Source organism: Scyliorhinus canicula, chromosome 17 (assembly GCF_902713615.1).
Source record: "Scyliorhinus canicula chromosome 17, sScyCan1.1, whole genome shotgun sequence".
NCBI lineage: Eukaryota > Metazoa > Chordata > Chondrichthyes > Carcharhiniformes > Scyliorhinidae > Scyliorhinus > Scyliorhinus canicula.
Window position 1 is genome coordinate 126,712,637 of NC_052162.1, and position 20,343 is coordinate 126,732,979.

Sequence of the window (20,343 nt, forward strand, 5' to 3'; positions counted from 1 at the left end):
CACTCAGTTATCCAACCTGCAGACACACCAGCGAGTCCACACTGGGGAGAGGCCATTCACCTGCCCTCAGTGTGAGAAGGAATTCTCTCAGTTATCCAGCCTGCAGAGACACCAGCGAGTTCACACAGGGGAGAAGCCGTTCATCTGCTCTCAGTGCGAGAAAGAGTTCACTTGGCTAGCCAGCCTGCGGAAACACCAGCGAGTTCACACCAGGGAGAGGCCGTTCACCTGCTCTGAGTAGGGGAGACAGTCGGGGATGTATCCCACCAATGGAGACTGGCAGATTCATACTGCGCAGAGGCCATTCAACCTTGATGCGATTACCTGGTTCCAAGTTTCATAAGGACCAGTGAGTGAAAGGGTGTTTGGATGTTACAAGATATTTAGTTCCTATATCTGTTTGGAACCCTCCCAAAGCATGCCACGTTGCCATGAAGGTGGGCTATGATGGTTATGTTGTTCTTCTGATTCATCTGGTGTTTCTTATAGAAGGAAACTGTCATGGTATGAGGAAAAAGTTGTCATAGATTGGACTATTTCAATAAAACGCATGACACGAGACAGGCAATCGCTAGAAATTAAGGAATTATTACATATTTACATAAAATATAGATTCCTTTAAGAAACAAAAATCGAACCGGAAAAGTGATGCAACCGTGGCTGTTGCGGAGAAAAGTGCAGCAATTCGACTTGAGTGTACTCCTCTCTTCCACCTCACCAAAAATCAGACAAAGACTCTGAGAGTTAATACCTGGCCTTTATTATGATGCTATAGCACGGGCTGGTAGCTTTCCTGGACTCACGTCAAAGAAGCCTGCTTCAAGAATGATACAGGCAGCTATACTTTGAGATTCAGTGACAGAAATTAGCATATGTCATCATGCATAGTTTATGAGAATAATGTTTTTTTTAAATTTAGTGTACGCAATTCATTATTCCAATTAAGGGGCAATTTAACGTGGCCAATCCACCCAGCCCGACCCACTTAAGCCCTCACTTCCACCCTATCCCTGTAACCCAATAACCCTTCCTAACCTTTCTGGACACTAAGGGCAATTTAGCATGGCAAATCCACCTAACCTGCACGTGTTTGGACTGTGGGAGGAAACCGGAGCACCCAGAGGAAATCCACACGGGGTGAAACGTGCAGACTCCTCACAGACAGTGACCCAAGCCGGGAATCGAACCTGGGACTCTGGCTCTGTGAAGCCACGGTGCTATCCACTTGTGCGACCGTGCTGCCCTGGTGTGTGGCTATCAATCACCTGCCTCCCGGCTGTTTAATGGCTCCTCTTGTGATCTGGATGCTATCTTCACTCCTCCCTGTCGTTATCGGCAGACACACTGGAGCCTGGGAAAAGAGCAAATGGTAGACTGTCCCATATATTTATACAGATCTTGAGTTTTAACACGTGCGGAGTTTCTGCCTGGAAGCTGCCCTACTGACTGTTCTTGTGGTATCTCATTCAACTTGTCATCTATAATAAGGTTCCAGTTTTCACAGGGCGAGATCTTATTCCTTCGCCTCTCGTCTCAATATTATCCTTGATCCCTTTCTCTAGCCCTTGCATAGGGTGATCTGTGCGAGAAGACAACCCACTACATAACTTTTGTTCAATTTTATTACATTCCTTAACCTGTAACTTTAATGTGATCTCTGAATAGTTAGATTGATGTTCCTTTTTCTCTGGCACTCCCCACTTGCAGATCACCTCACTCAGTATTATTCAAAGTAACACCACGCATGGACTCAAGATATTCTCCAGCTCTCCATTCCTCTGTATCCATCTCAAGCTGTGTCATATAGTGTGCATTCATGGGACCTGCTCTTCAATGCATCATAGCAAGTAATTTTTACAAAACATTTAGTGCACCCAATTCATTTTTTCCAATTAAGGGGCAATTTAGCGTGGCCAATCCACCTAGCCTGCACAACTTTCGGGTTGCGGGGGTGAAACCCACGCAGACACAGGGAGAACGTGCAAACTCCACACGGACAGGGACCCAGGCCTGGGATCGAACCTGAGACCTCGGCGCCGTGAAGCAGCAGTGCTAACGCAAGTATTTTCAAACCCTATAAAGGGTCTATTTTGAATTTTTTTCCACTATAAGTTGCATCACATGCAACTCATCTGCACACTTACACAGTGCCCAAAATGTCATGCTAGACGCTCTTGAACTTTTTGTGACCTTATCAAAAGATCTCAAAGTTATGGATTATATCTCCACGTATGATCCCAATGCCTCAGGTGATGGCCAGAGTATCAAATTTTGTTCTCTTAAATAAAAACATAGACAAGGATACATGCAATACCAAGAGAAGGTTCTTATCAATGCACTAGCCTTCTCAAGACTGTCCTGTACTAATGCCTCATTTAAATATTCCATTGAATTGTACAGAGAATTCCAATGCCCATTTGCTGTTTTGACTTCCTGTCTCTTATCCTATGTCCTCAGTTACTGAATCCCGTCCAATTCAATGCATCGTATTAATTACTATCCTATTGCACTTATTGGGCAGCACGGTAGCACAAGTGGATAGCACTGTGGCTTCACAGCACCAGGGTCCCAGGTTCGATTCCCGGCTTGGGTCACTGTCTGTGCGGAGTCTGCACGTTCTCCCCGTATCTGCGCGAGTTTCCTCTGGGTGCTCCGGTTTCCTCACCCAGTCCAAAGACGTGCAAGTTATGTAGATTGGTCATGATAAATTGCCCCTTAGTGCCCAAAAGGGGAAGTAGGGTTACTTGGTAACAGGGATAAGGTGGAGGAATGGTCTTAAGTAGGTATTCATTCCAAGAGGCAGTGCAGACTCGATGGGCTGAATGGCCTCCTTCCGCACTGCTAATTGTATGATACCTTCGTGCAAAGGGATGTACAGGTTCGGTTCCAGAGATAGGGCAGGGGAGGGGCCCTAGGTAGGGTGCTCTTTCAGAGTGTCGGTGTAGATGTGATGGGCTGAATGACCTCCTTCTGCCCACTTTAAATTGAGGCGGGATTGGGTGGGGCAGGTTTTTTCACCTCCTTTTCATCAGGTAGCAGGGGTGTGGCAATTCTTATCAAAATATCCCATTTAAGATTCAAATGTGTACCAAGGATAAAGGATCATTAGAGATCATTACTAAGGTTTTTGTGGATTTTGCAGTTATCTTTGACTAACTCTTTTGCGGTTGGTGACATCAACGGCCACTTAAATCCTCTGGTAGATAAGCTCCCGGTTACCAGGGAGCAAACTAGGGGGTTGGCCTCGGCTAGTGAGGAAGTGGGTTATGTGGATGTTTGGAGAACTTTGCGCCTGAGAGACTGGGAATTTACCTTCTTTCCAGCCTCACATCAATTTCAGACTAGAATTGACGAGCTCTTTGTGCCGAGGACGATCCTACACCTGATGTCCTCTTGCACCAAAGAGAGCATCGTAATCACGGACCATCCCCCCCATTTGTCTGGAGTTCTTGCTCGAGGGCTCACCCCTCCATGTCAAGAATGTGAAGGTTTGATGCCTCCCTGATCAGAGATACTTCATTTCCTACACGTTTTAAGAAAGAATTTGAGATCTTCCTTTTGTTTAACTTGGTCCCTATTATTTCTCCCTCCAGATGTGTGAAGTTCATGCCAGGGTGATGATCATTTCTTGCCACTGGGCCTTTCACACCTCTTCCATAGAGAGAGGAGCAATAAGAGCCTCACTCCGGTTTTCTGAGGTCTCCGGGAGCTTTAGGGAACATAAATAATGCTCCATTCTCACCAACACATCACCAGCCTGCTCAGACTTATATAATCCTGCATAGAGTTCTCCCTTTAGTTTAACTTGGTTAATAAAAGGTACAGGATGCTAGAGAACCAACGATGTCTGGAGGTTTGTTTGAAGAAGGCCGAGGAGAATTTAAAAATGCCCCAGTAAGCTATCGCTGAAGGAGGTTAACACATAAGAGCGGCTTTGGACTCCCTGTTGACTCAGCAGGTCGTGAAAAGTTGAGAGTATGCGAGGCGGAGGTTGTACGAGTTTGGGAATAAGCTGAGCAAATACTTGGCCTGTTTGACAAAGATAAAAGGCCGACTTGAGGGTGATTCCCTCTGTGCGGTTTGGGAGAGAGAAAAGGGTGACAAAGACATAGGTGATAAATGGGGATTTTGGGAATTCTATGCAGGTCTGAGCAGTCTGGTGATGTGTTGGAGAAGATGGAGCATTATTTAGAACAGGAACATACAACAGTATTTCTCTTCCCTGAAGCTCCCAGAGACCTAAGAAAACCAGGGTGAGGCTCTTATTGCTCCCCTTTCGATGGACGAGGTGTCAAAGGCCCAGTGGCAGTGGATGGTTTCTGGTTGTATTTGAGCTTCAGAGAATGTCTCAACAAATGAATGTGTCAAGCTGAGGGAGCAAAGGATGTCAATGTCTTTGAGAGAGAGACCTGGGCCAAGCTGTCCAGAGTCTGCACCCTTCCTGGATTCACTTCCTTTCCCTTCAGTTTCTGGAAGTGACCAATTGAAGGTCAGAAGAGAAAAGAAATGGAAAGGAGGAGAAAATAAGTGTTTTACTCACAGATGTGGTGCCGGGAGGAGATTTCAGTCTGTGTGAATCAGCATCGTCAGTCACACAATGGCTGGAGGACCACAGTCCTTCCGGTCTTCCAAGTCTTCCCATTGGTCACTCATCAGGAAGTGGGTTCGCCTTCGCACATGCGCAGTCCAGGGTGGGGATGGGGAGGCAGCCGAGCGGCTTCTGCCAGCCGGCTGCCTGGAAATTTGTCTCGAGGAGGTGGGGGGGAGGGGAACAATGGTCGGGGTTGGGCTCCCAGGCATGTGGACGGGAGACGTCACCACGGAGACAGTGCTTTCTATTGGCTGAGCCCACCAGGGCCCCATTGTGACCTCACAATGCAGACGTTGGAGGATGAGGCTGAAAGAAATGTCAGTCACCCCCTGGGAAAGCCGCTTCCATTGTGACAAAGAGAGAACTGGGCTTCTCCCTCCCCCATCCTGGGGACAAGGTTTCCAGGCAACCGGCTGCCAGCTTCACACAGACTGAAACCTCCCCTTGTCTCCAACATCTGGGAGGAAAACTTTCTCTTCTTCCCCTTTCCATTTCTTTTCTCGGTAAAAAGCCTGACATCGCCAGGTTAAAGTCCAACAGGTTTGTTTCGAATCACTAGCTTTTGGAACACTGCTTCTTCCTCAGATGAATGAAGAGGTAGGTTCCATAAACATATCTGTGGACAAAGTCAAAGATGCAAGACGATACCTTGAATGCGAGCATTTGCAGGTAATTAAGTCTACACAGATCCAGAGAGAGGGTCTCCTATGAGGAAGGAGCAATGCTCCGAAAGCTAGTGATTAGAAACAAACCTGTTGGACTTTAACCTGGTGTTGTAAGACTTCTTACTGTGCCAACCCAGTCCAACACCGGCATCTCCACATCATTTCTTTCCTCATTCTGACCTTCAATAGGGGTGGCATGGCAGCATAGTGGTTAGCACTGTTGATTCACATCGCCGAGATCCCAGGTTCGATTCCCAGCTTGGGTCACTGTGCGGAGTCTGCACATTCTCCCCGTGTTTGCGTGGGTTTCTCCGGGTGCTCCGGTTTCCTCCCACAAGTCCCGGAAGACGTGCTGTTAGGTAATTTGGACATTCTGAATTCTCCCTCTGTGACCTGAACAGGCGCCGGAATGTGGCGACGAGGGGCTTTTCACAGTAACCTCATTGCAGTGTTAATGTAAGCCTACCTGTGACAATATCTTTACCCAATCAAAATTGTTCATAATTTTGAACACCTCAATAAGGTCACCTCTTAATCTTCTCTGTTCCCAGGAGAACAAGCCCAATTTCTCCAATCTTTCCTTATATCTAAAATTCCTCATTCCTGGTATCATTCTAGTAAACCTCCTTTGCATTCTCTCCAGGGCTTTAACATCCTTCCTTAAATAAGGTGCCAGAACTCAAAATCGGATTAAATCTTAAAATCTTCCTTAAGTTTAGTCTATCACCGCCCCCCACCCCACGCCCCTAGACTCCACTGGCCTGTAAATGAGAATTTCAGAGACCACCAACCCTCGAAGGAAACAGGAGGCACGGTAGCACAGTGGTTGGCACTGTTGCAGGATCCCAGGTTTGATTCCCGGCTTGGTCACTGTCTGTGCGGAGTCTGCATGTTCTCCACGTAGGTTGCGACAGTACAATACTACAGGACTAGAAGGTGGCCAATCCACCTTCTTTGGGTTGTCGGGGTGAAACCCACGCAAACACGAGGAGAATATGCAAACTCCACACAGAGAGTAACCCAGAGCTGGGATCGAACCTGGTACCTCGGCGCCGTGAGGCAGCAGTGCAACCCACTGCGCCACCATGCTGCCCTACAATCTGTTTCTACTAAGAACCTTGTAACCCGGGATGTTAATTATTTTTATGGGCCAAGGTTTGAGAACCCCAAAGTGTATCATGGAGTTCACCTGACGCACAACTTTTAATAGATTGCGGTATGGGGAGCACACAGCCCACTCTACAGGGGTGGAACAGCAGAAATGGAAAAGTATTTTTTAAAGCAAAACAATGTTTATTCTGTAAACTCAAGTTAATCTTTTTAAAACATACAGTGAACATCATAGCAACCATCAATTCAAATACAACTCCCAAATAATACAACACTATGTAATGCATGGGTAAATTCCCAGACAACATCCAGAAGACAGAAGAAACACCTTTCAACAGAAGCACATATGGTTAAAGTCACTACTCAGAACATTTATAATTCTGAATTCACCAAATGATCAAGAGACAGTCTTTAGATTACAGAGAGAAACTCGTAAAACTTCTGGCTGTGACTGCAGCTATCCAGCTCTGAAAACGAAACTAAACACAACCTGCAGCAAACAACCTAAAACAAAATTAAAAAGCAGACAGACAGCCCAGCTCCACCCACTCTCTGACATCACTGCAGTGGTAAACACCCATTTCTTAAAGGTACTCTCACAGCAGATATTTATGCACCCCCATTTATAAACACCCATTTCTTAAAGGTACTCTCACATGACAGTATCCAGTCCTGTTTTGGCTTGAGCCACGTTTCTGTCAATATACCCCCAAAGCAATTTCTGCTTCCAGTTCCTCAGATTTGTTCACTATACACCATGCATTTACATACATACAATTTAACACTGCCTTTATCTCTTTCTTGCCCTCTGGGAGGCGACCATTTATTTGTTCACTGTCACCACTCATGCATTCCCTCACTTCCTTCTCCCTGTTCCCCATCTTCTCTCTTTTGCTCTCATAGGAACATCTCACACTCGGCCCATTGATCACCTATGGACCACTGTACAAGTTTAAATGCGCCCCCACCACACTATTTACTCCATTTCGGCTCAGATGAAGATCATCTCTTCTCAACAGCTTTCTCCATTCCCAACTCCGGCTCTAATCTGGACTCTTTCCCTATCATGGTGTTGTTGTCTGAATTTGTTATCTTTTATCCTGTTGAAGGGAGTTGTTATTCTGTGAGTGCCGATTGAATGTCTTCATCTTATCCTCGCGTGTCACAGGGACTCGTATTATGTTATCTCAGTTATGGTAGATGTGCCGTGTGCTGATTATCCGTCGTCTTCTATTATCTGAGCGTTAATCAGGGCCGAACAGAGTGGTGCCATTGCCGAAGGATGGGTGGGTGGTGGATGCAGATCTTCACAGGTGGATCTAAAATGTGGGAGGGACATTCGATCCCCATTCCCTTGTTGGCCCTTCTTTTCTTCTCATTTTGGAGAAGGTATCCTGAGGGCAATGACAGTCTGGCCGTGGGGTTAATCCTCCGGCTCCTCAGTCATATTGAGGAATGTCCCCTTGTGGATGTATTGAGGTGGTGATTCTTTGGTATTTTTGTTATTATGGGAGGGTTTCACTCCCAGATGTTGAGGACAAGAGGAGGTTTTAGTCTAGGTGAAGCCCAATCGTCACCGGAAGTTGTGAATCGTTGGACGTCGGAGGTACGCATGTGCGATTGTTGGTTGAGTCATGCCAATGTGGTTTCCGGATGGGGAATGCGCATGTGCGGGGGTGAGGCGGGGATCGGGACAAAGCGGCGCACTGACCATCCGGGTCTTCCAGCCTTTCCCATTGGACACCAGCTCAGCGCGGCTGGAGGGGCCCACGTGCTGTCCCGCCCCTCATTGGCTGTCAGCGGGGGTTGGATTGACCAATGGGAACCCGGGAGGACCCTGACTGATCAAGGCTCGCCCACTGGTCCTGGGTTGGACAATGAGCTGGTTGATCTGCTCCTTCCTGCCCAGCAAAGCTGCTGCTACTGTGTCACTGACTGAAGGTTGAGGGTCACACAGTCTCAAACCTTCCTCCTGTCTCCAACATCTGTGAGTAAAACACTTTCTTTTCTCCCCCTTTCCATTTCTTTTCTCATCCTCACCTTCAATTGGTCACTTGCAGCAACTGAAGGGAAAGGAAGTGAATCCAGGGAGGGTGCAGGCTCTGGAAAGCTTGGCCCAGGTCTCTCTCTCAAAGACATTGACATCCTTTGCTCCCTCAGCTTGACACATTTATTTGTCTGGCTAAGAGGATGGTCTCTTTCCTAATGTTCACAATTAAAGGGTTGCTTTCTCCAGGAGATAATAATAATATAATAATATGGCTGACTTTTAAGGCAGCAGTAAATTAATACTGAACAGCGATATGTGCAGAGTTGTTCTGTGGTACAGATTCAATATATTATCTATGGTTCTGTAATAAAGTACATTGTTAATTATTTCTAGTCCTGTAGTATTGTACTGTCGCAACCTCCGTGGAGAACATGCAGACTCCGCACAGACAGTGACCCAAGCCGGGAATCAAACCTGGGATCCTGGCGCTGTGAAGCAACAGTGCCAACCACTGTGCTAGCGTGCTGCCTGTTTCCTTCAAGGGTTGGTGGTCTCTGAAATTCTCATCCACAGGCCAGTGGAGTCTACGGGTGGGGGGGGGGATGGCTGTGATAGACTAAACTTAAGGAAGATTTTAAGATTTAATCCGATTTTTGACTGAAAGGGGTCAAGGTAGCACAATTCTCCGCGTGCTCCGGTTTCCTCCCACAGTCCAAAGACGTGCAGGTTAGGTGGATTGGCCATGATAAATTGCCCTTAGTGACCAAAAAGGTTAGGAGAGGTTATTGGGTTACAGGATAGGGTGGAATTGAGGGCTTAAGTGGGTCGGTGCAGACTCGATGGGCCGAATGGTCTCCTTCTGCACTGTATGTTCTATTTAAGAAAGGGTTATGTGGAACAGGCAGTAAATTGGAGAGACAACAAAGATGAGGAGTTTCTTCACTCGAGGATGTGGTGAAGCTTTGGGATTCTGTACCCCAGAGGCCTGTGGACCCCCCCATCATCAAGTATTTTCAAGACAGAGATTGATATGTTTCTAAATATTGAAGATATCGAGGGATATGGGGGGTTGTGCAGACGTACGATGCTGAGGTACATCGGGCAATGATGTCATTCACTGGTTCAGCTTGATGGGACGAATGGCCATGTGCATTTCCTATGTGTTATAATCACTTGTGTCCAGGACAGGAAGCAGTGAGCAGGGATCCGTCAATCAGCCTGAATCAGCACCTTCAGGAGAATTGGGAGGGTGAATATTAGATAGAGCAGAGTGAGAATGGAGGGAGAGTGTGTGGGATGGAGATTTATAGCTTTTGGGGAATGAGAGAGGAAAGAATGTTCCAGAGAAACTAGAATTGTCTGTTCTAAATTTCTATCCTGTACTGACAGTGATGTCTTTTGTAAATTGTTTCTACAGGATATTAAGACAAGGAAGAATTGCAGACAGAAATCTCAAACGTCATGTCTCAATATGAAAGAGTCACTCAGATCATCGGGGCCTGAATATATCGGCCTTTGAATGTAGAAAAAAATGTTTGCCTGATCTGTCGGCTTCAAAAGATTTTAAACTTCAGTGGGACGAATATAGCACCGAGACACACAAACACACACACAGTGAGTGAAAAAACATTGCACCATTTACAGCAAAGTAGAAACCGTACCTGTGTTCTGTGTGTGGGCGAGACTTCAACCAATGTCTGACCTGGAGAGACACAAGGAGACCCAAAAAATGGAAAAACCGTGGAAATGTTGGGATTGTGGGAAGGGATTTAGATGCCCATCTGAGCTGGATATTCATCGACGCAGTCACACTGGGGAGAGACCGTTCATCTGCTCTCAGTGTGGGATGGGATGCACTCAATTCTCCGATCTTCGGACACACCAGCGAATTCACACTGGGGAGAGGCCGTTCACCTGCTCTCAGTGTGGGAAGGGATTCACTCGGTTATCCAACCTGCAGACACACCAACTAGTTCACACTGGGGAGAGGCCGTTTACCTGCCCTCAGTGTGGGAACGAATTCACTCGGTTATCCAGCATGAGGGCACACCAGCGAGTTCACACTGGGGAGAAGCCATTCACCTGCTCAGACTGTGGGAAGGGATTCACTCAGTTATCCTGCCTGGAGAGACACCAGCGAGTTCACACTGGGGAGAGGCCGTTCACCTGCTCTCAGTGTGAGAAGGGATTCACGCAGTTATCCAACCTGCAGACACACCAGCGAGTTCACACAGGGGAAAGGCCATTCATCTGTTCTCAGTGTGGGAAGCAGTTCACTTGGCTAGCCAGCCTGCGGAAACACCAGCGAGTTCACACCAGGGAGAGGCCGTTCACCTGCTCTGAGTAGGGGACACATTCGGTGATGTATCCCACCAATGGAGACTGGCAGATTCATACTGCGGAGACGCCATTCAACCTTGATGCGATTACCTGGTTCCAAGTTTCATAAGGACCAATGAGTGAAAAGGGTATTTGGATGTTGCAAGATATTTAGTTCCTATATCTGTTTGGAACCCTCCCAAAGCATGTCACGTTGCCATGAAGGTGGGCTATGATGGTTATGTTGTTCTTTTGATTCATCTGGTTTTTCTCATAGAAGGAAACTGTCATGGTATGAGGAAAAAGTTGTGATAGATTGGACTATTTCAATAAAACACATGACACGAGACAGACAATCGCTAGAAATTAAGGAATTATTACATATTTACATAAAATATAGATTCCTATAAGAAACAAAAATCGAAGCGGAAAAGTGATGCAACCGTGGCTGTTGGGGAGAAAAGTGCAGCAATTCGACTTGAGTGTACTCCTCTCTTCCACCTCACCAAAAATCAGACAAAGACTCTGAGAGTTAATACCTGGCCTTTATTATGATGCTATAGCACGGGCTGGTGGCATTCCTGGACTGACGTCAAAGAAGCCTGCTTCAAGAATGATACAGGCAGCTATACTTTGAGATTCGGTGACAGAGATTAGCATATGTCATCATGCATAGTTTATGAGAATAATGTTTTTAAAAAATTTAGTGTACGCAATTCATTTTTCCAATTAAGGGGCAATTTAGCGTGGCCAATCCACCCAGCCTGCGCATCTTTGGGTTGTGGGGGTGAAACCCACGCAGACACGGGGAGAATGTGGAAAACTCCACACGGACCGTGACCCAGAGCCGGGATCGAACCTGGGACCTCGGCGCTGTGATGCTAACCACTGCACCAAAGTGTCGCCTGTACTGAATCCCGTCCAATTCAATGCATCGCACTAATTACTATCCTATTGCACTTATTGGGCAGCACGGTAGCACAAGTGGATAGCACTGTGGCTTCACAGCACCAGGGTCCCCGGTTCAATTCCCGGCTTGGGTCACTGTCTGTGCGGAGTCTGCACGTTCTCCCCGTGTCTGCGTGGGTTTCCTCCGGGTGCTCCGGTTTCCTCCCACAGTCCAAAGACGTGCAAGTTAGGTGGATTGGCCATGATAAATTGCCCTTAGTAACCAAAAAAAAGGTTAGTCGACATAGCTTTATTAGAGGAAACCCATCTGGATGAAACTCATTTGGGGCTGCACAGTGGTTAGCACGGTTGCCTCATAGCGCCTTGGCCCCAGGTTAAATTCCAGCCTCAGGTGACTGTTTGTGTGGAGTTTGCACTTCCTCCCTGTGTGTGCATGGGTTTCTTCCAGGTACTCCGGCTTCCTCTCATACTCCAAAGATGTGCAGGTTAGGTAGATTGGCCATGCTAAATTGCCCCTTAGCGCCCAAAAGGGGAAGTAGGGTTACTTGGTAACAGGGATAAGGTGGAGGCATGGTCTTAAGTAGGTGCTCATTCAGAGTGTCGGTGCAGACTTGATGGGCTGAATGGCCTCCTTCTGCACACTTTCCCGTACCAGCCTCCCCGGACAGGCGCCGGAATGTGGCGACTAGGGGCTTTTCACAGTAACTTCATTGAAGCCTACTCGTGACAATAAGCGATTTGCATTTTCATTTCATTTCAAATTGAGGCGGGATTGGGTGGGGCAGGTTTTTTCACTTTTCATCAAGTAGCAGGGGTGTGGCAATCCTTATTATTAATAAAATATCCCTTTTAAGATTTAAATGTGCACCAAGGACAAAGGAGGTGGATATGTGATCATTAGAGGTTTGGTACATGGAGATGTTGTTTCAATAATGAACGTTTATGGATCCCCGAATTACTCCCCGGAGTTCATTATGAAGGTTTTTGTGGATTTTGCAGAGTTAGCTACGACTAGCTCTTTTACGGTTGGTGACTTCAACGGCCACTTATATTCCCTGGTAGATAAGCTCCCGGTTGCCAGGGAGCAAACTAGGGGGTTGGCCTCGGCTAGTGAGGAGGTGGGTTATGTGGATGTTTGGAGAACTTTGCGCCTGAGGGGCAGAGATTTTACCTTCTTTCCAGCCTCAGATCAATGTCATACTAGAATTGATGAGCTTTTTGTGCTGAGGACGATCCTACACCTGATGTCCTCTTGCACCCAAGAGAGCATCGTAATCGCAGACCATCCCCCCGTTTGTCTGGAGTTCTTGCTCGAGGGCTCACCCCCAGGTCAAGAATGTGAAGGTTTGATGCCTCCCTGATCAGAGATACTTCTTTTCCTACAAGTTTTAATAAAGAATTTGAGATCTTCCTTTTGTTTAACTTGGTCCCTATTATTTCTCCCTCCAGATGTGTGAAGTTCATGCTAGGGTGATGATCATTTCTTGCCACTGGGCCTTTCACACCTCTTCCATAGAGAGAGGAGCAATAAGAGCCTCACTCTGGTTTTAGAGGCCTCCGGGAGCTTTAGGGAACATAAATAATGCTCCATCCTCACCAACACATCACCAGCCTGCTCAGACTTGTATAATCCTGCATAGAGTTCTCCCTTTAGTTTAACTTGGTTAATAAAAGGTACAGGATGCTAGAGAACCAACGATGTCTGGAGGTTTGTTTGAAGAAGGCCGAGGAGAATTTTAAAAGCCCCAGTAAGCTATCGCTGAAGGAGGTTAACACATAAGAGCGGCTTTGGACTGCCTGTTGACTCAGCAGGTCGTGAAAAGTTGAGAGTTTGCGAGGCAGAGGTACGAGTTTGGGAATAAGCTGAGCAAATACTTGGCCTGTTTGCCAAAGAAAAAGGCCGACTTGAGGCTGATTCCCTCTGTGCGGCTTGGGAGAGAGAAAAGGGTGACAGACAAAGTAGATAAATGGGGATTTTGGGAATTCTATGCAGGATTATACAAGTCTGAGCAGTCTGGTGATGTGTTGGAGAGGATGGAGAATTATTTAGAACAAGAAGCTCCCGGAGACCTCAAAAATCCAGAGTGAGGCTCTTATTGCTCCCCTTTCTGTGGAAGAGGCGTCGTCAAAGGCCCAGTGGCAGTGGATGGTTTCTGGTTGTCACATTTGAGCTTCAGAGAATGTCTCAACAAATAAATGTGTCAAGCTGAGGGAGCAAAGGATGTCAATGTCTTCAAGAGAGAGAGACCTGGGCCAAGCTTTGCAGAGTCTACACTCTCCCTGGATTCACTACCTTTCCCTTCAGTGGCTGCAAGTGACCAATTGAAGGTGAGAATGAGAAAAGAAATGGAAAGGGGCAGAAAAGAAAGTGTTTTACTCACAGATGTAGGAGACAGGAGGAGGTTTCAGTCTGTGTGAACTGACACAAGCTCTGTAATGGCTGGAGGACCAGACTCCTTCCGGTCTTCCAAGTCTTCCCATTGGTGACTCCCTCAGCAGGAAGTGGGTTCGCCTTCGCACATGCGCAGTCCCTGGACGGGTGGGGGGAGGGGGAGACAGCCGAGCGGCTTCTGCCAGCCGACTGCCTGGAAACCTTGTCTCAGGTGCTGGGGGGAACAAAGGGTGGAGGAGGGGCTCCCGGGTCTGAGCACTGGAGACGTCGCCGCGGAGACAGTGTTTTCTATTGGCTGAGCCCACCAGGGCCCCATTGTGACCTCACAATGCGGACGTTGGAGGATGAGGCTGAAAGAAATGTCAGTCACCCCCTGGGAAAGCCGCTTCCATTGTGACAAAGAGAGAACTGGGCTTCTCCCTCCCCCATCCTGGGGACAAGGTTTCCAGGCAACCGGCTGCCAGCTTCACACAGACTGAAACCTCCTCCGGTCTCCAATATCTGGGAGTAAAACACTTTCTCTTCTCCCCCTTTCCATTTCTTTTCTCGGTTAAAAGCCTAACAACGCCAGGTTAAAGTCGAACATGTTTGTTTCGAATCACTAGCTTTTGGAACACTGCTCCTTCCTCAGATGAATGAAATGAAATGAAAATCGCTTATTGTCACGAGTAGGCTTCAATGAAGTTACTGTCAAAAGCCCCTAGTCGCCACATTCTGGCGCCTGTCCGGGGAGGCTGGTACGGGAATCGAACCGTGCTGCTGGCCTGCCTTGGTCTGCTTTAAAAGCCAGCGATTTAGCCCAGTGAGCTCAACCAGCCCCGACGTGAAGAGGTAGGTTCCAACAACATATCTATGGGCAAAGTCAAAAATGCAAGACGATACTTTGAATGCGAGCATTTGCAGGTAATTTTGTCTACACAGATCCAGAGAGAGGGTCTCCTATAAGGAAGGAGCAGTGCGCCAAAAGCTAGTGATTTGAAACAAACCTGTAGGACTTTAACCTGGTGTTGTAAGACTTCTTACTGTGCACACCCCAGTCCAATGCCAGCATCTCCAAATCATTTCTTTCCTCATTCTGACTTTCAATAGGGGTGGCCTGGTGCCAGGGCCAGGGTGCCAGGTTTGATTCCCGGCTTGGGTCACTGTCTGTGCGGAGTCTGCACCTTCTCCCCGTGTCTGCGTGGGTTTCCTCCGGGTGCTCCAGTTTCCTCTCACAAATCCCGAAAGATGTGCTGTTAGGTAATTTGAACATTCTGAATTCTCCCTCTGTGACCCGAACATGCGCCGGAATGTGGCGACTAGGGGCTTTTCACAGTAACTTCATTGCAGTGTTAATTCATAGAATTTACAGTGCAGAAGGAGGCCATTTGGCCCATCGAGGCTGCACCGGCTCCTGTAAAGAGCACTCTACCCAAGATTAACACGTCCACCCTATCCCCATAACCCAGTAACCTCACCGAACACTAAGGGCAATTTTGGACACCAAGGGCAATTTCTCATGGCCAATCCACCTAACCTGCACATCTTTGGACTGTGGGAGGAAACCGGAGCACCCGGAGAAAACCCACGCACACACGGGGAGGATGTGCAGACTCCGCACAGACAGTGACCCAAGCCGGAATCAAACCTGGGACCCTGGAGCTGTGAAGCCATTGTGCTATCCACAATGCTACCGTGCTGTAATGTAAGCTTACTTGTGACAATAAAGATTATTATCACCTTTACCCAATCAAAATTGTTCATAATTTTGAATACCTCAATAAGGTCACCTCTTAATCGTCTCTGCTCCCAGGAGAACAAGCCCAATTTCTCCAATCTTTCCTTGTATCTAAAATTCCTCATTCCTGGTGGGCAGCATGGTAGCATGGTGGTTAGCATAAATGCTTCACAGCTCCAGGGTCCCAGGTTCGATTCCCGGCTGGGTCACTGTCTGTGTGGAGTCTGCACGTCCTCCCCGTGTGTGCGTGGGTTTCCTCCGGGTGCTCCGGTTTCCTCCCACAGTCCAAAGATGTGCGGGTTAGGTGGATTGGCCATGCTAAATTACCCGTAGTGTCCTAATAGTAAGGTTAAGGGGGGGGGAATTGTTGGGTTACGGGTATAGGGTGGATACGTGGGTTTGAGTAGGGTGATCATTGCTCGGCACAACATCAAGGGCCGAAGGGCCTGTTCTGTGCTGTACTGTTCTAATGTTCTATGTTCTATGGTATCATTCTAGTAAACCTCCTCTGCATTCTCTCCAGGGCTTTAACATCCTTCCTTCAATAAGGTGGCAGAACTCAACCCAATACTCCAAGTGTGGTCTGAACAAGTTGTTGACGTGTAACATCACTTCCTTGCTTCTGTGCCTCACCCAAGGATGCTATAAGCCTTCTTAACCCATGTTTCCTCTGTCAAGATACAATACCTCCCATTTCTCTGCATTGAAATTCATCTGCCAGATGTTTGCCCATTTGGCCAACGTGTCAGTGTCCCTCTGAAGTCCGTCAGCACCTCCTCACAATTCACCAATCTCTCTACCCTAGTATCATCTGCAAATGTAGAGATTTTGCCCTCAACGCCCACCTCTAGATCATTTATATAAATGAGAAAAAGTAAGGATCCCACTACCGATCCCTAGGGAACACCATTTTCAACTTACCTCCAGTCTAGAAACGCCCATCGTTACCTACCCTCTGTTTCCCTTCTCTGAGCCAACTTCTAATCCATGCAGCCAAGGACCCATCAATTCCAAACGTTTAATTTGCTAACCAACCTGCCATGTGGCACCGTATCAAATGCTTTCTGAAAGTCCAAATATACAACATCCATGGCACTACCCTCATACACTGCATGTGTCACCTCGTCAAAGAACTCAATGTGTCAGACATGACCTGCCCTTGACATGTTGACTGTCTAGTGTTAACTTATTTCTCTCTAAGTGTATGTTTGTCAAATCCCATATTGTGGTCTCCTCAGTTTTCCCACTATTGATGTCAAGCTGACAGTTCTGTAGTTTCCTGGGTTATCCTTTGCCCCTTTCTTAAACAGAGGCATCACATTTGCAATCCTTCAGTCCCCCGGGACTAATCCTGTGTTCAGAGAGGCCTGGAAAATTTCCATTGATGGCTCTGCAATATGCTCCCTTACATAGAACATTACAGCGCAGTACAGGCCCTTCGGCCCTCGATGCTGCGCCGACCTGTGAAACCACTCTAAAGCCCATCTACACTATTCCCTTATCATCCATCTGTCTATCCAATGACCATTTGAATGCCCTTAGTGTTGGCGAGTCCACTACTGTTGCAGGCAGGGCATTCCATGCCCTTGCTACTCTCTGAGTAAAGAACCTACCTCTGACATCTGTCCTATATCTATCTCCCCTCAATTTAAAGCTATGTCCCCTTGTGTTGGTCATCACCATCCGCGGGAGAAGGCTCTCGCTGTCCACCCTATCTAACCCTCTGATCACCTTGTATGCCTCTATCAAGTCACCTCTTAACCTTCTTCTCTCTAACGAAAACAGCCTCAAGTCCCTCAGCCTTCCCTCATAAGATTTTCCCTCCATGCCAGGCAACATTCTGGTAAATCTCCTCTGCACCCTTTCCAATGCTTCCACATCCTTCCTATAATGCGGCGACCAGAACTGCACGCAATACTCCAAATGCGCCCACACCAAAGTTTTTACCTCTCTCAGCAATCCGGGGTGCATCCCATCCGGGCCTGGCGACCTCTCTACCTGGACTGCTGCCAGCCTTTTCAGCACCTTTTCTTTATCTGTCACTATACTGCTCAGTTGCTCAATACCCACATTTTCAACTGGGTCATTGTCGCCACCCTCTAATTTGATAAAGACAAAAACAAAGTACTCATTTAGTACGACTGCCATACCCTCCCTTCAGTGAACAGTTTACCCTCCTTGTCCCTAATCTTTTACCATGAATATGTTTGAAGAACATTTTGCTATTTGTTTTAGCATAGCCTGCCATCCTTTCCTCATGCTTCCTCTTAGCCTTCTCTATTCCAGCCTTAGCCTCTCTCCTGCATGATATACTCTTCTTGATTTCTATTACTATTATTATTCCGGCAAGCATTTCTTTTTTTCATCCTTATTTTTTCACTAACATCCTTAGTCATCCAGGGTACTCGAGCTTTGGATGTTCCATCTTTATTTCTCATGAGTATGTACCTGGCTTCCACTCTATTCAGCTCTCCTTTGAACGTCTGCCATTTTTCATCCACTGTTTTATCCACCAAAATGCATTTCTAATCAACCTGCTCCAGTTCAACTTTTAGACATCTAAAATGTGCCCTTTTCCAGTATGGGATCTTAATCCGTGCATGATTTTTATCCTTTTCCAACTTCATATTGAATCATTATATTATGATTGCTATTTCCCAAGTGCTCCCCCACTCTGATGTTCTCCACCTGCCCTGCCTCATTTCCTCGGGTGAGATCCAGCATAGCCTGCCTCTGGTAGGACTGGAAATGTACTGTTCCAGAAAGTCCTCCTGAACATACTGCAGGAATTTCTCCCCTTCCGTGCCCCACACTCTACCTTCGACTCATTGAAATCCCCAACTATCATAACCCTACTTACCTGCAGATTTCCATAATCTGCCTACAAATGCTCTCTTCCACTTCCTCCCCACTATTTGGCCGTCTATAATAAATACCAAACAAGGTCACCACTCCCTTCATGTTTCTCACCTCCAACCTTATAGATTCTAATTCACGAACTGCATCTCATTAAAGGGATATGATACTATCTTTGACCAAGGCTGCTACACCTCCCGTTTTACCCACCCTCTTTATACTTTTTAAAAATAAATTTAAAGAGTACCCAACTCATTTTTTTCCAATTCAGGGGCAATTTAGCGTGGCCAATCCACCTACCCTGCACATCTTTGGGTTTGTCGGGGTGAAACCCACACAAACACGGGGAGAATGTGCAAACTCCACATGGACAGTGACCCAGAGCCGGGATCGAACCTGGGACTTCGGCGCCGTGAGGCAGCAGTGCTACCCACTGCGCCACCATGCTGCCCTACAATCTGTTTCTACCATGAACCTTATAACCCGGGATGTTAAATATTGTTATGGGTCGGGCGGCACAGTGGCACAGTGGTTAGCATTGCTGCCTATGGCGCTGAGGACGCGGGTTCGAATCCTGGCCCTGGGTCACTGTCTGTGAGGAGTTTGCACATTCTCCCCGTGTCTGCGTGGGATTCACCCCCACAACCCAAAGATGTGCAGGTTAGGTGGATTGGCCACGTTAAATTGCCCCTTAATTGGAAAAAATGAATTGGATATTCTAAAAAAATTTTTAAGTATTGTTATGGGCCAAGGTTTAGAGAACCTCAAAGTGTATCATGGAGTTCATCTGACCCACAACTTTTAATAGATTGTGGTATGGGGAGCACACAGCCCACTCTACAGGTGTGGTACAGCCGAAATGGAAAAGTATTTTTTAAAGCAAAACAATGTTTATTCTATGAACTCAAGTTAACCTTTTTAAAACATACAGGGAACATCTTAGCAACCATCAATTCAAATACAACCCCTAAAGAATACAACACTAAGTAATACTTAATAACTTCCCAAACCACATCCAGAAGACAGAAAAAACACCTTTCAACAGAGCACATAAGGTTAAAGTCACTACTCAGAACATTTATAATTCTGAATTCACCAAATGATGACGAGACAACCTTGAGATTACAGAGAGAAACTCCTACACCTTCTGGCTGTGACTGCAGCTATCCAGCTCTGAAAACAAAACTAAAACACACCCTGAGGCCGCTCAAAAACGAAAGAAAGTAAAAAGCTGACAGACAGCCCAGCTCCACCCACTCTCTGACATCACTGATGAACACTCATTTCTTAAAGGTACTCTCACCACAGATATTTATAGACCCCCATTTATAAACACCAATTTCTTAAAGGTACTTTCACCACAGATATTTATACACCCTCATTTATAAACACGCATTTCTTAAAGGTACTCTCACATGACAGTATCCAGTCCTGTTTTGGCTTGAGCCACGTTTCTGTCAATAGACCCCCAAAGCAATTTCTGATTCCAGTTCCCCAGATTTGTTCACTATACACCATGCATTTACACACCTACAATTTAACACTGCCTTTATCTCTTTATTGCCCTTTGGGAGGCTACCATTTATTTGTTCACTGTCACCACTCATTCATTCCCTCACTTCCTTCTCCCTGTTCCCCATCTTCTCTCTTTTGCTCTCATAGGAACATCTCACACTCGGCCCATTGGTCACCCTATCCCCGTGCCATACAAGTTTAAATGAACCCCCACCACACTATTTACTCAGCCACGGGATTGGCTTCATTTCGGCTCAGATGAAGCCCATCTCTTCTCAA